This window comes from Ochlerotatus camptorhynchus, unplaced genomic scaffold (genome assembly GCF_037179485.1).
Source record: "Ochlerotatus camptorhynchus isolate MF236.1 unplaced genomic scaffold, CSIRO-AGI_Acam_v1.1 ptg000045l, whole genome shotgun sequence".
In the NCBI taxonomy this organism is placed as follows: Eukaryota; Metazoa; Arthropoda; class Insecta; order Diptera; family Culicidae; genus Ochlerotatus; species Ochlerotatus camptorhynchus.
Window position 1 is genome coordinate 3,517,229 of NW_027040536.1, and position 13,315 is coordinate 3,530,543.

At 41.1% G+C, this 13,315-nt stretch overlaps 1 protein-coding gene across 3 annotated transcripts in view; it reads right to left on the reverse strand.

Moving 5' to 3' along the window:
- LOC135715218 (ankyrin repeat domain-containing protein 29) overlaps positions 1-13,315 on the reverse strand; it is a 533,429-nt gene that overhangs the window by 276,336 nt on the left and 243,778 nt on the right. The gene's annotated exons all lie outside the window — the stretch shown is intronic.

A 13,315-nucleotide genomic window follows, 5' to 3' on the forward strand; every position in this document is an offset into this window, starting at 1 on the left:
AAGCCGGACTATCGACTTACAAGAAGGTAGTGACTCCAAATCGCGATGATAAACAAAATACGACGGCCAAAGCGCGATCCCGGAGGCTGTACACGACGATGCTGACGAAGTTTGACTGCGTCGTAATGGACGACGAAACCTACGTCAAAGCCGACTACAAGCAGCTTCCGGGACAGGAGTTTTATACGGCAAAAGGAAGGGGAAAGGTAGCAGATGTTTTCAAGCACATGAAACTGTCAAAGTTCGCAAAGAAATATCTGGTTTGGCAAGCCATCTGTACCTGTGGCTTGAAAAGCAGCATTTTCATAGCTTCCGGGACTGTCAACCAAGAAATTTACGTGAAAGAGTGTTTGAATAAACGTCTGCTGCCTTTCCTGAAGAAACACGGTTGTTCCGTACTGTTTTGGCCGGATTTGGCATCTTGCCATTACGGTAAAAAGGCCATGGAGTGGTACGCCGCCAACAACGTGCAGGTGGTTCCCAAGGAAAAGAACCCTCCCAACACGCCAGAGCTCCGCCCAATTGAGAAATACTGGGCTATTGTCAAGCGGAACCTAAAGAAGACCAAAAAAACTGCTAAGGGCGAGCAGCAGTTCAAGGCAAACTGGCTTTCTGCGGCGAAGAAGGTGGACAAGGTGGCTGTACAAAATCTGATGGCAGGGGTCAAGCGTAAGGCCCGGCAATTCGGATTTGGAAAAGCGGAAGCCTAACTGAATATTTTTCCTGAATTTTATACTAATTGAACTTGAAAAAGAAATTTAATTTGATTTTTTAAATAAACGATTTCACCGATTTACACGCGTTTTCCCTTGACCAAATTTTGACCGTATCACCCTTTATTACTAAATTTAAAGTAGATCCGGTTTTAATGAAATTGAGTCGTTTTTCACTCAATTTTGAGTAGCCCTGAACTAGGGTGCACACAAGTTCTAATTTCAACGCGTTCAAGATGCATTTTACCGAAAAGGTGTTGCGGCGTGACATAAATTTATTCGGCGGCGTGAACGATTTTACTGCGGTGGCGCGCCCGGCTCAATTTCATCGGAGGCGGCGGCGTATGAAAATCTTCGGCGGCGCTCAGGTCTAGTTTGAACCATAACCCCAAACTATGAGTCTTTGCAATAAAAATAAAAAATAAATAAAATGGCAAAGATTCATAAAGGTTTAGAGATAAGGCCAATGGTTTGCAGTTTATATGGAGATTTTTGCAAATTATTATGGGAAATTATTGAATTTCACATACATCGCTCTAACTTTGATTCAAGTTGTCCAAACGTCACATTTTTCTCAGCATTTGGATGTGATAATAAGTGAAATTTAAAATACTCCTATAGCAATTCCCAAACCAATTTCAAACCATTTCAGCGACCTCTAAACTTTCATCAATCTTTACCATTTCTAACACAGACTCATATTTTTAAAGTTATCAAACTGGAGGGTGAATAAATATATCACTTTTAACGTACGTCTACGTCTTCAATTTCTATACTGGGGGTCACATTAAAAACATAAAAATTCAGACATTTAACAAAAAATCCCAAACACGGACACAACGATAGAGTGCAAATCAAACAAACGACACATTGCACATGCTCACATAAGCGAGCTCAAAACTTGGATGATCGCTCACCATTTCACCAATGACAGGAAGGAAGGAGAAAAACAGCGATAGTAAAAACGCTTGCCAAATCGTTTTCTTCGTCATTTGCTTTCGAGCAACGGACGGATAAGCGTCGGAGAGGAACAGCACGCATCGCACCAATACGCAGACGACGCAGTGTTGCCAAATTATTTTCATTTTCAATCTGTATTTTCATCGTAAAAAGTTTTTTTAATCTGTTTCTGGCTGACAAAAAATTTGTATAAATTCTATAAAATGATCTTATTGCGGATCGTTGTAAATATACTTTCAGTTTATTTGAAGTTCGGAAATAGTTTGTTCATAGTTTATAATTTTAAAGAATGACTTAAGTTTGCTTTCTAAAGAATTATTCTATTTAAAAGACCTCGAAATATATATATATATATATATATATATATATATATATATATAATATAATATAATATAATATAATATATATGTGGCATCACTGAGACGACGACGAAAGCATCCACATCCACCGGAAGAAAGGTTTCCCGAAATAGGAAGCATGACTAGGCCGCTGTCATCTGGTCGGCATCGATTTGCACTGGTGTGGCCACCATTTGAAAAACAAAGGGCCACCAATTCAAAAACGGAAAGAGTTAATAACAAAATGATCAACATATTTGTTCCGTCCACTAGCGGTCCTACGTCAAGCTTCCGTTCGTGCCCTTTGTCATAAACCCTTCTACTTATTTATATATATTCTTGTGGCTTGCTCTACTGAGATAATCGATTTAAAAAAATACAAGCCAATAAATAAATTAAAAAAAAACAGAACCTCAGGGAAGTTCAATTAACATCAACGCAATGGTAGGATCTTTACAGAATATCCGAAAAGCTCAGGGTATTTCCGAAAATGTCAGCGCAATGTTCCGAAATCTTCAGGGAAGTCTGGAGGACTTCAGATTTCTATCTGAGGCTAGATCATCACTTATGTAGAGAACTTCATCGAATTTTTTGAAGTTTCATTATTTTCAAGTATGGTCGTAGTGGTTCAAGAAAGATCAAAGAGCTTTAGAGCAGTTCCATCAGTTAATTGCAGGAACTTTCATGATGTACCGAACATTTATGGAATATTACGAGAATTTCAGGAATGTTCCACAAATGTCTGATAAAATGCTGGCTCTTTAGAGAAGTTCTATGAGCATCTGAAAAAAATATGAAACATAATTGAAGTTCTGTGAATTTCTTGAAAATATAGGGTAGTTTTTGATTGGATTACAGTGTTCGGGAAAACAGGAAAACTCAAATCTCATACGTGAGTTTATCTACCTATGAGCTTTGCCTTGTAAAATTAATATGCTCAAAAATCACCGATGAGTTTTATGTTCAAAAAATCATTGGTTTATATTTTGGCTTAATTCAATGTTATGACTGCTGATTTTGCATCTGTGGATGGATGCTATCAATTGATGTTTGAGCGAATTTTTTTTTGCCCTTGAGTAAGGGAAATTGCATAAGAATCTCAAGCGTGAGAATTGTTTGCCAGATTTACACACGTGTTTATCCCCTTAGGGGTGCTCAAAAAATGAGATTTGAAAATGATTTTCCGACCACTGTGAAGGCCTAAAAACATCAGGCAAGTCCAGAAACAGCTAACTGAATTTTAGATACACAAAAGAATGTTTCGTGAGGGCAATGAAACCGATTGTGTATGAATCCCTTGGGTAGGTAAATATTCCTTATTAATTTACCTCCAGAAATCTACCCATGTTTCTCGTACAACTGTACCTCTTATGCATGATGAACTAGAGTGAACAGAACCCACCATTGTTTTTTAGTGAATGTAAATTACATTCACTGAAAAACAAGAACAAGTTCTGCCCCCTCTACTTCGTCATGTATAAGAGTTTTAACAAACTTTCATACATGATTTTACGGAATTATTTTGATTCAAAAAATTTGAGGTGAATTAATGTAAATGATTTTCCATACGCCGGTGAGTGAACTGCACCACCAACCGCATTCATCGGAAGACACCTGTATTCCCACCAAGCGGAGTTCTAATAATCCTCCAAGTTATGAAGGAAAATTAAAAGGTATTTGCATTGAAAAACTACTGTATTATATATGTGCTTTAACGGCGCCGGTGGTGTAGTGGTAAGCGTGATTACCTCTCACCCCAGCAGGCCTGGGTTCAATCCCAGTCGGCACCGTCGGGATGTTCTGAGGCATAACATCTCTGATCACGCCTTCCTTCGGATGGGAAGTAAAGCCGTTGGTCCCCGGTTCATGAGTTGATGGGTCGATAGGTAGGGTCCAGGTGTGGGAGAGCTGCCTTCCTGGCACGTCGGTAGCATTGGTGCTCAGCACGGAAAACAAGATCGACGGAAAAAACAAACCAAAGGAAAAAAGTATATAAATTAAAAGTTAGGGGACCGCGGATACGTTTTTAAAAAGGAACTGACTCAAGTAACTGATGGATTAAGACTGGTTTTATTAATTGAAATATTCCCTAAGCTAAGCTATGGTTCCTATCAAAGGCGCGTGGCTGTGGTGATCCATTCTGCTGACTCTGGTTTCCGTCCTCCTTGGTAACGATGTCGTGTGGTCGATGGACTTCGCTCTGGTTAGAATGCTGACTCGATGCGTGGATGGTTCGATGGGTTTATGATGTCAATACCCTCGTTGGGTTTACTGCACGCAAGGTGTTTATGCTGCAGTATGATACTCGGTGCACTTGAAATGTTGATGTAGCAATATGCTGGTGAGCTGATCGATATGTGTTGACCAATTAGCTTTTGGACTTAGCCGGTGCTAGTATGATGATATTGCTTACGTAGGGTTGGAGATACGTTTGATAACTAGACCTTCCCTTAGAGAAGATTCGTCCCGAATCTTATTTGGAGATACGTTTGATAACTTATATATGTGTTTCAACTTAACCCCATGCATGGAGTAAGATGAAATGATTAATAACTTAATTGAATCCTTATAGGCATAATTGACCAATATTATCCTTTTTGATACTTCTCTAAACTTGGATACGGTATTGACATTGCAAGCACGTGTCTGAGACTTTAGATTTTGGGTTCAAAATTATCAAGACCTTGTTGAAGTCTATGTCTCTGATGAAACTCTGGTACATCAAAATCTTTTCGATATCTCAGATTGAGAATGGGACAAATTTTTATTAACTGTACTATTTACACTTCGCCCCACCGTCAGCGTGCTGACATTGATTGCAGAACCGCTGAGTGCTGTTCCTGATCTGCTACACTCATCATCGTTCAGATTGGTACGATGGGAATTAAAACGTACAGACATCGAGCAATGTGCGCCATTTTAATATATTTTTTAAACATCACCAACCGCGAGTCGTGCACACGTAACACTATGTGCCACTCATTGCATTGGTCATGGTACACCCTCCCCGTCCGTCATCATCGTCGTCGTCGTCGTCGTCGTCGTCGTGCTGTGTAGTCGTCCTGGATTTGGCTATATGTTAAGACCGACTCGCAACGAACCGATGTAAATTATGATGGATGATGATGATGATTACATTTTTCCCTACGTGTCCTCCCACCTTCTCTCCCTGACCTGCTTTCATGCTGATCCTACGGATCGTAAGGACTGATGAGATGGAAATGCTTACTCGCGGCTGTCAACCGATTCCTGCAGAGATCTCACTCCGGTGCTGCTGCTGTTGTTGCTGCTGCCAGTGTTGATGCGGGAACATGTTTCATTACCAAGGTGTTGGCGATGAAGTTGAACTTCCTCACTCCTCAGTATCTACCCACAACGGAGCTGACCACCGATTACCGCACCTTATGTATGTTATCATCACTGGCACCGGCATTCACCGCAGAGCCGAAGGAAAAATCGAATTATCTCATCTGCTTGCAAATGTGTGAGTAGCACGCATGTCGTTTTCGGCTATAGGTCAAACTAATTGCTCCGAGATGCTTGAGCGATGTTTGTCCACGTTCGGTTGAGAGAATGTACATCAACGGTAGAGCTACCGGTTTCTCGCGATGGCGGTTTCCTGTCCAACAGGGTGCGGACCAGGAGACAAAGGGATGATCGTAGAGATGAATTCGAAGAGAATGATTATCAATACTCTGACGTTCCTGAGTTCCAACCTGCACGAAGTTCGTCCCATCAATTTGACGCTTCGCTGACGGCAAAAAGTATTGAGTTACCAAATCACTAGAATGGCGATAATTTCTCACTTCACTCCGAACCCACTCCAGGTAAAGGAGAGCGTAAATCGACCGTGAACGCCGACTGTGGCGGTGCATCGAACAATTTGGCTCAAAGTTCAAAGAAGCCAATGAGCAAAAGGCAAACTGAAATTAGCATACACACTTTCGCATCCCTGATGGCCTCCTACTCTGGTATTATGGTAGACTAGCGCCTGACGAGCCTCTGATGTATATTTGTAACCGAATCTTGGCAGACCTTGTTTGCTGGACTGAAAAACGGGCATCAGGCAAATTATAGGTTCCACGTAAAAGCCTGTTTACTTCCCTCTGCGCTTGGCTTGCCGGTGTGTCTTTTCGCCAAAACATTAACGCCTGACTTATTTTTCGCGTTTTGCTTGAAAAGTGCAGACGAATGGCCGAGAAAAACAAAACTTCCAAAAAACGACCAAACTACTTCTCGACTACCTGAAGCAGTGAACCTACCTATATGTGCATTTGATCTTATCTTTTCCGCTCCCAGTGCAACCTGCAGACCATAATTGCAATCACCGGTCCAAAATACGCACAGCAACCCTAGCTTCTCGCAGCCAAGACCCAAAAAGAAGGTGATTCATCATAACGACAGGATCAAATTAAACCGAATGAAATCTGTCTATCTGTCGCGGCTTCATTTGCCTCGGCACAAATCCAATCCCATTTCAATCTACCCGATACCAGCTTGGTCCTGTGTCGGTCGGTCGGTAGGTCTGCCCGGAGAGGCGAAGATTTGCTCAAATTTGCATCACTTGAAACCGGACCGCGCTCGCGCAAGAAGTGAGAAAAGCTGCCGTGCCGCTCAGCAAAGTGACTTCGCGGAACTCCGTGCAACTGTCCGAACCAATGCAAGGCGATGGCAGAGGCGGAATGGTGCGAAGGTTTGTGTCTTAACCCGCGGTTGTCATTGCTAATTAAAACGCGTTCCATTGTGCGCAGCGCGGCGTGAACTGGTGAAGGGTGAATATTTTGGCGCATCGAAAGAGTGCAAGGGTGGATGTTGAATTATTTGATGTGGATCCGAACAGGTTACAGGTCCACGGCATGAAGTGATCCAATTTTAGGTAGATGCTCAATAGAGTGATTATGAGTCATTAGGACGAATGTCGTTTGGCCAAAAATCACACAGCTGAAACATTTACAGTTAGAAAGAGAAATTTATATTCAAAATGTTTCCTATTTAACTATTACATTCCGCATTTTTTTTTTGTTTTTGTTTTTGGTCTGGGAAACTAAAAAGAAGTCCGGAAGAAGAAACTCTAAAGCGGGACTGCAGTGGAAATACTCGCAGTAGTCATAATTTACAAAAAGTTGCCTCATGGATCTTGAATTGGCTTCCTATCTAATAGGGCGAGCTGCACATTGGAAGATTCCGCTGATCCAGCCCAATCACTTTTTTCGCCGTGCCCTCGCTGTATTGCGTGAAAGTAGATAACATTTGCCAATGCTATCGACGCCAGGAAGGCAGCATCCACACCTTGGACCCTACCTATCGACGCATCAACTCATGAACCGGGGACCAACGGCTATACTTCCTTTCCGAAGGGAGGCGTGATCAGAGATATTATGCCTCAGAACATCCCGGCGGCGCCGACTGAGATTGAACCCAGGCCTGCAGGGGTGAGAAGTAATCACGCTTACCACTACACCACCGGCGCCGCTAAGTAGATAAAATTGAAAAGGGGATGCGATGATTTCGACCACAACCACTGAAAACAAAAATTAAGTTTTAAATTGCTACTGCTACATACTGTAATACATCGTAATCTGTACACTAATTCCACAAATCCAGGCTCTTAAAAAATTGATAATCATAGCTTATCATGCTCAAAACATCACGTACATTGTATCATAATTTTATAGTATCGTTCAGAATCATTATACATAGGGAAAATGTATGTAATGTCGGCCTAAGTGTCCCTAATCTGGGCCCATACATAAATTTAGCAATCGATTAAATTTTCAATAGCAACCAAAAATATCCATTAGTACCGTCCCAATGACGCATTCATCTTGATATATAGCAGATTTTTAGCGATGGGCCCAATCTTAGATCCATAGGCCAACATTAGAGCCATTTCCCCTATGTACCCAAATTACACACAAAATATATAATAATATAAGTGAATTCGTGATGCAGAAAACATCCCGTGTTTAAAAGAGCTCGGTAAATGTTTTCTTGCTACTTCTCAGATTTTTTCATCACTCAATATGATAATTTTTGGCATTGATTTAAAAGCTATATAAGGGTGCATCGTACTTTTATAATACCACTACAAAACATGAAAAGATTCCAAATTAACTTAATAATTATTGACATTTTTTTCACTATTTCTATACATTAAGTCAACTGAAAAGTGTCGGGTGTCATAAAGGAGTTGAAATTATAATTGAGATCACGCTTCTAGTACTTTTCAAAACATATTATGACGAACCAAACGCATTTGTTCTAGAATATGATTTTCCTTCCATTGTCGAGAACATCATAGATAATTGTCATCGTTCAGAATTAGTCTAGTCAAGAAGTATCAAATCTATCACGCCAAGGAACAGTGTTCGAATCCCATGCTCAATGGTTTTTATTATTATTTTGCCACTAAAATTCACTGGTTATTCTGATGTTTTCCAAAACATGCTATAAAACCATAATGTATTTTACCAAGCTCCTCCTCTCACTTGGTTTTCTGTCGTATGTGAGAACTTGATGGATAGTAATAAATGGTTTACCAACAAGCGGAGTTGGTCTTCTAGAGAAGTAACAAACCTAGCAGGCCGAATATCTGTTCGATTTTGTCTTATTTTTGATAAGGAGAATACTTGTTGCCATTTGATTTGATTGATTATGACGATGTTTTTCAAAACATTTTATATGAACTTTTTTAATAACGCTTCGAAACTTGCGCTTTTTCAGTTGTATAAAAGTATGAAATGAAGTATTATAAAATGTATCTAAACATTTATATATATCATTAGGCAGTATTGTACACACCTTTACAACAAGTTGTGTTGCTTGGGTATAATATCGCAAATTAAACGAAATATTGAATATCGTGTATCCGAAATAACACTTGCAACATCTTCCATGAAAAAGCATAGAAACCGCAGTTGTAACTAGGATGTATATGAATTGCAATAATAAAACTTTTAATACTATTATTTGAGAAGTATTCAAAATTTCTGATAGGCACTAATTTTCTTGAAGTTCTATATTGGTATTTCACTCCTGAATTACCTGTTTAAAACAAAATTATAAATTATTGTATTTGGTTAAAACCATTCCAGCTCAAGTGTATACAAAGTTGTAATCAATCTCAACAAACAATTTGAACTTTACTTTGACTATATGTTTTAGTATTACTTCTACGTGAAGTCAACGATTTACATAGTTGAAGATGATAATTTCAAATAACAGACTGTAGTGGTAATTTTTATACGATAGATGGAGTAGATGAAAGCATAGAGTTGATAGTTCCGTTAGAGTACGGCAGTGTGAAGATTGCATATAGATATTAGAATAGCGAGCTAGGACAACTTTTAAGGAAGGTACAAATCGGTTGGATTTAACTGATTAAGAGCTGAATAAACCATGTTTTAGCTGAAGAAGCAAATTTTGGCCGAATAAGCTTGCTTTCCCTGGGCTGCAACCCTGGAATATTTTAGATTTAAAGAAATTATATCCTTGCATAGAGATTACTCCGCAGCCAAACAAGTTCTATTTGTTCTTGGTCCACAATCTTGAAGGGTTTTCAATTTAGAATCTAATGAATTTATCAAAATTTGAGATTTTTGAATTGATTTGACAAATCCGGAGTGATTGGAGATTTGGGCTCAATTGCTTTTGTAAACAAACACGTCAATTGCCGATTTCTCTTGAATAAAAGCTCAATCTCATAAACAATATACACCAAATGATAGAGGAATCATTCCTCTACCTCATAGTGTTATAAGCTTTGGCGATTGACGTGTTTGTTTACAAATGCAATTACGCCCAAATCTCAAATCACTCCGGAAATGTAAAACTCTTTATCGTTGTTTGTACCTTTAAAAAGAACATTGATAATCCTTCGTCTTTAACAAATAAAAAAAACATATTTGAAAATTACACTACTCAAATTAAATATATGTAAATATAAAAATTAAATATATAACAATTCCATATTGAAGTAATGTAATTAGAATGTTAGCGGAATGCTTAAATAAAACAGCAAAAAAGGATATCTTCCATTTAATCCCACTAAATTAATGCTGGTATCCATGACAGATACGTATTTCGACAATAACGTGCAGTCTACGGACTACGTCTGTGATTTCTATATGGGGGTACACTTTGTGAAAACCGAAAATGGAACATGTAACAAAATTATGAAAGATTTTGAAAGTTAATAACTCAGCTGTCCATGGACCAATTTCAATAATTTTATCACCAATCGATCAGAAATATTTCTACGCATCTGTTAAATTTAAGACTTTATCATTTTTCAAAGTGTCACTGCTTAAAATTGCATGAATGTGCAATTGTTGCTATGATAATTAGAATGATCACCGATTGCCTGCGAAAAGCGATTTCCCTAACACAGATTTCAAAGTTTAATTCCATTCGGTCTCACAATAGGTGTTTATTCAATCACCGCATGGTAAGTGGTGGTGTTCTCGAGTACACAACGAAAGGCTGCCTGCAAGCAGCAAGCTGCAGCCCACATGAGCATCCATAAAAGGAAGAAGAAGCTGCACCGCTATTGATCGGAATCAGTAGCGTTTTGTGAGTCAAATGCGTCATACTAAAGAGTATACAAAGAGAGAACCCCGCTCAAGTTCATATTCCTACACAAAACCCAAGCTCCTGCTGCAGTTAATAAATTATATATATTATAAAGACCTCGTACTCCTACGTCACGGGCTACAAATGGTGAGTCGACAAACTGGAAGGAGTGTTGTCCCAACAGCTCTGGTCCTCACAAGTTCCTACCTCACGCTTCCACGGGTCAGCCGATGACAAAGACCGCCAGCAAAAGATGCTGGTAGCGTAGCCTGGGCAATGTCACCACGATAAAAACATGGATCCGGATCGTGGTGATAGCAAAGTGAGGAGGTGCGACCCTCGAGCGTCTGTTCACCATGGAGGTGCGGCTCAAACAGCGTCTGTCTCGGAGCGAGCGGCTGAATAAGAAATGCTGTATCACGTCAGCTACACCTAAGGTGGCAGCCCCACCAACATGATGTAGGTATCGCGACCCCGGTAAGGTAGCATACTGAAACCCCCAACATTACTCAGAAAAACGAAGAAAGATAAAACAACGAACGGAATTTTCGGCAACCGACCCGGCAACGAAATAAGGACAATGAATGGAAACTCGGTACTTGGAATGTCAGAACCTTAAATGAACCTGGACGAGCGGGCCTTTTGGCTCGTGAACTGCAAAAAGTGAATGTGAGCGTAGCTGCTATTCAGGAAGTACGGTGGCCTAGATCCGGAGAACGTGAATTCCGGGCGGTGGATCCCATCGCCAACACTTCCTTCAAGTATCATATCTATCACAGCGGTGGCGATAGGGCAGAACATGGAGTAGGGTTCATAGTGATCGGGAAGCAGATGAAGCGTGTTATGTGGTGGAGACCGGTAAGCGACCGCATCTGTGTATTAAGGATTCGGGGCAAATTCTTCAACTACAGCCTGATCAACATCTATGCGCCAACCAACGATAAATCCGATGACGTGAAGGACGCGTTTTATGACAGTCTCGATAAAACTTATGATGAGTGCCCAAAACACGACGTGAAGATTGTAATCGGAGATGCAAATGCGCAGGTCGGGAGGGAAGATTTCTTTCGTCCAATCATTGGTACAGAGAGCCTACATACAGTAACCAATGATAACGGCCTGAAACTGATAAACTTCGCCGCTGCTAGAGGTATGGCCATCAGTAGCACCTACTTTGCACGCAAGAATATCCGAAAGCACACCTGGAGACACCCAAATGGCGAAACTTGCACCCAGATCGATCACATGTTGGTGGATGGCCGGCACTTCTCAGATGTCATTGATGTAAGGACTTTTAGGGGGCCTAACATTGACTCAGATCATTATCTTGTTGTCTGCAAAATTCGGGCGCGTCTATCGACCGTTACGAATTCAACGAACCGGAGATCGATGCGTTTCAATATCCATCGCTTGTCAGTAGAAGGTGTTGCTGCAGAGTACCGCCAGAAGCTTGATGAGCGGATTAGCGAAATCAACGTGAACGAGGACCTCAACAATCTGTGGAACACAATCCACGGAGCGGTAAACACAACAGCACAAGAAGTGATAGGTACAGCTCAAAGACGACCACGTAATGGCTGGTTTGATGAGGAGTGCCAGAGGTTGACGGATGAGAAGAACGTTGCCAGATGCCGGATGTTAGTGTCTGGTACCCGGCTGAACAGAGAGCGGTACAAGGTAGCAAGGGCAGTTGAGAAACGAACCCACCACAGAAAGAAAAGGCAATACGAAGAACGCGTGATTGCTGAGGCGCAAGAAAGTATGGAACAGAACGATATGCGAAGGTTCTACGCGACTGTCAATGGTGTGCGGAGTAAAACAGCGCCATCTCCCGCCATGTGCAATGACCTTGAGGGGAATTTGCTGACAGATAAAACAATGGTGGCTGCCAGGTGGAAAGAACATTTTGAGACATTGTTGAATGGAGAGAGTGAGGGAGTATCGAGGAACAGAGTAAACATCGCAGACGACGATCAAGCTGTGGAGCCTCCAACGCTAGACGAGGTTAAAAAGGCAATACGTGAGCTGAAAAATAATAAGGCTGCTGGGAAGGACGAGCTCCCGGCCGAACTTTTCAAACACGGAAGTGAGCAGCTGCATCAAGCAATCCACCGTATTCTAACGAAGATATGGGAGGACGAAGAACTGCCTGCTAGCTGGTTGGATGGCCTCATTTGCCCATTATTCAAAAAAGGGCACAGACTCGAGTGCGCCAATTATCGAGGAATAACTCTTCTGAATTCGGCGTACAAAATACTGTCACGCGTTCTGTTTAACAGATTGAGACCGCTTGAGGAGTCCTTCGTCGGTGAATACCAGGCTGGTTTTCGTGAGGGCCGATCAACGACGGATCAAATGTTTACCCTGCGTCAAATCCTTGATAAATTCCGGGAGTACAACTTGCAGACTCACCATCTGTTTATTGATTTCAAAGCAGCATACGATTCAGTGAAGAGAAATGAGCTTTGGCAGATTATGCTAGAACATGGTTTTCCGGCGAAACTAATTAGACTGATTCGCGCAACGCTAGATGGATCGAAATCAAGTGTAAGGGTTGCAGATGAGATTTTGACCTCGTTCGTGACCTTAGATGGATTGAAGCAGGGTGGTGCACTTTCAAACTTACTGTTCAATATTGCTCTTGAAGGAGCGATTAGGAGAGCTGGTGTGCAGAGGAACGGTACCATCATCACACGATCGTACATGCTCCTTGCCTTTGCGGACGACATCGAT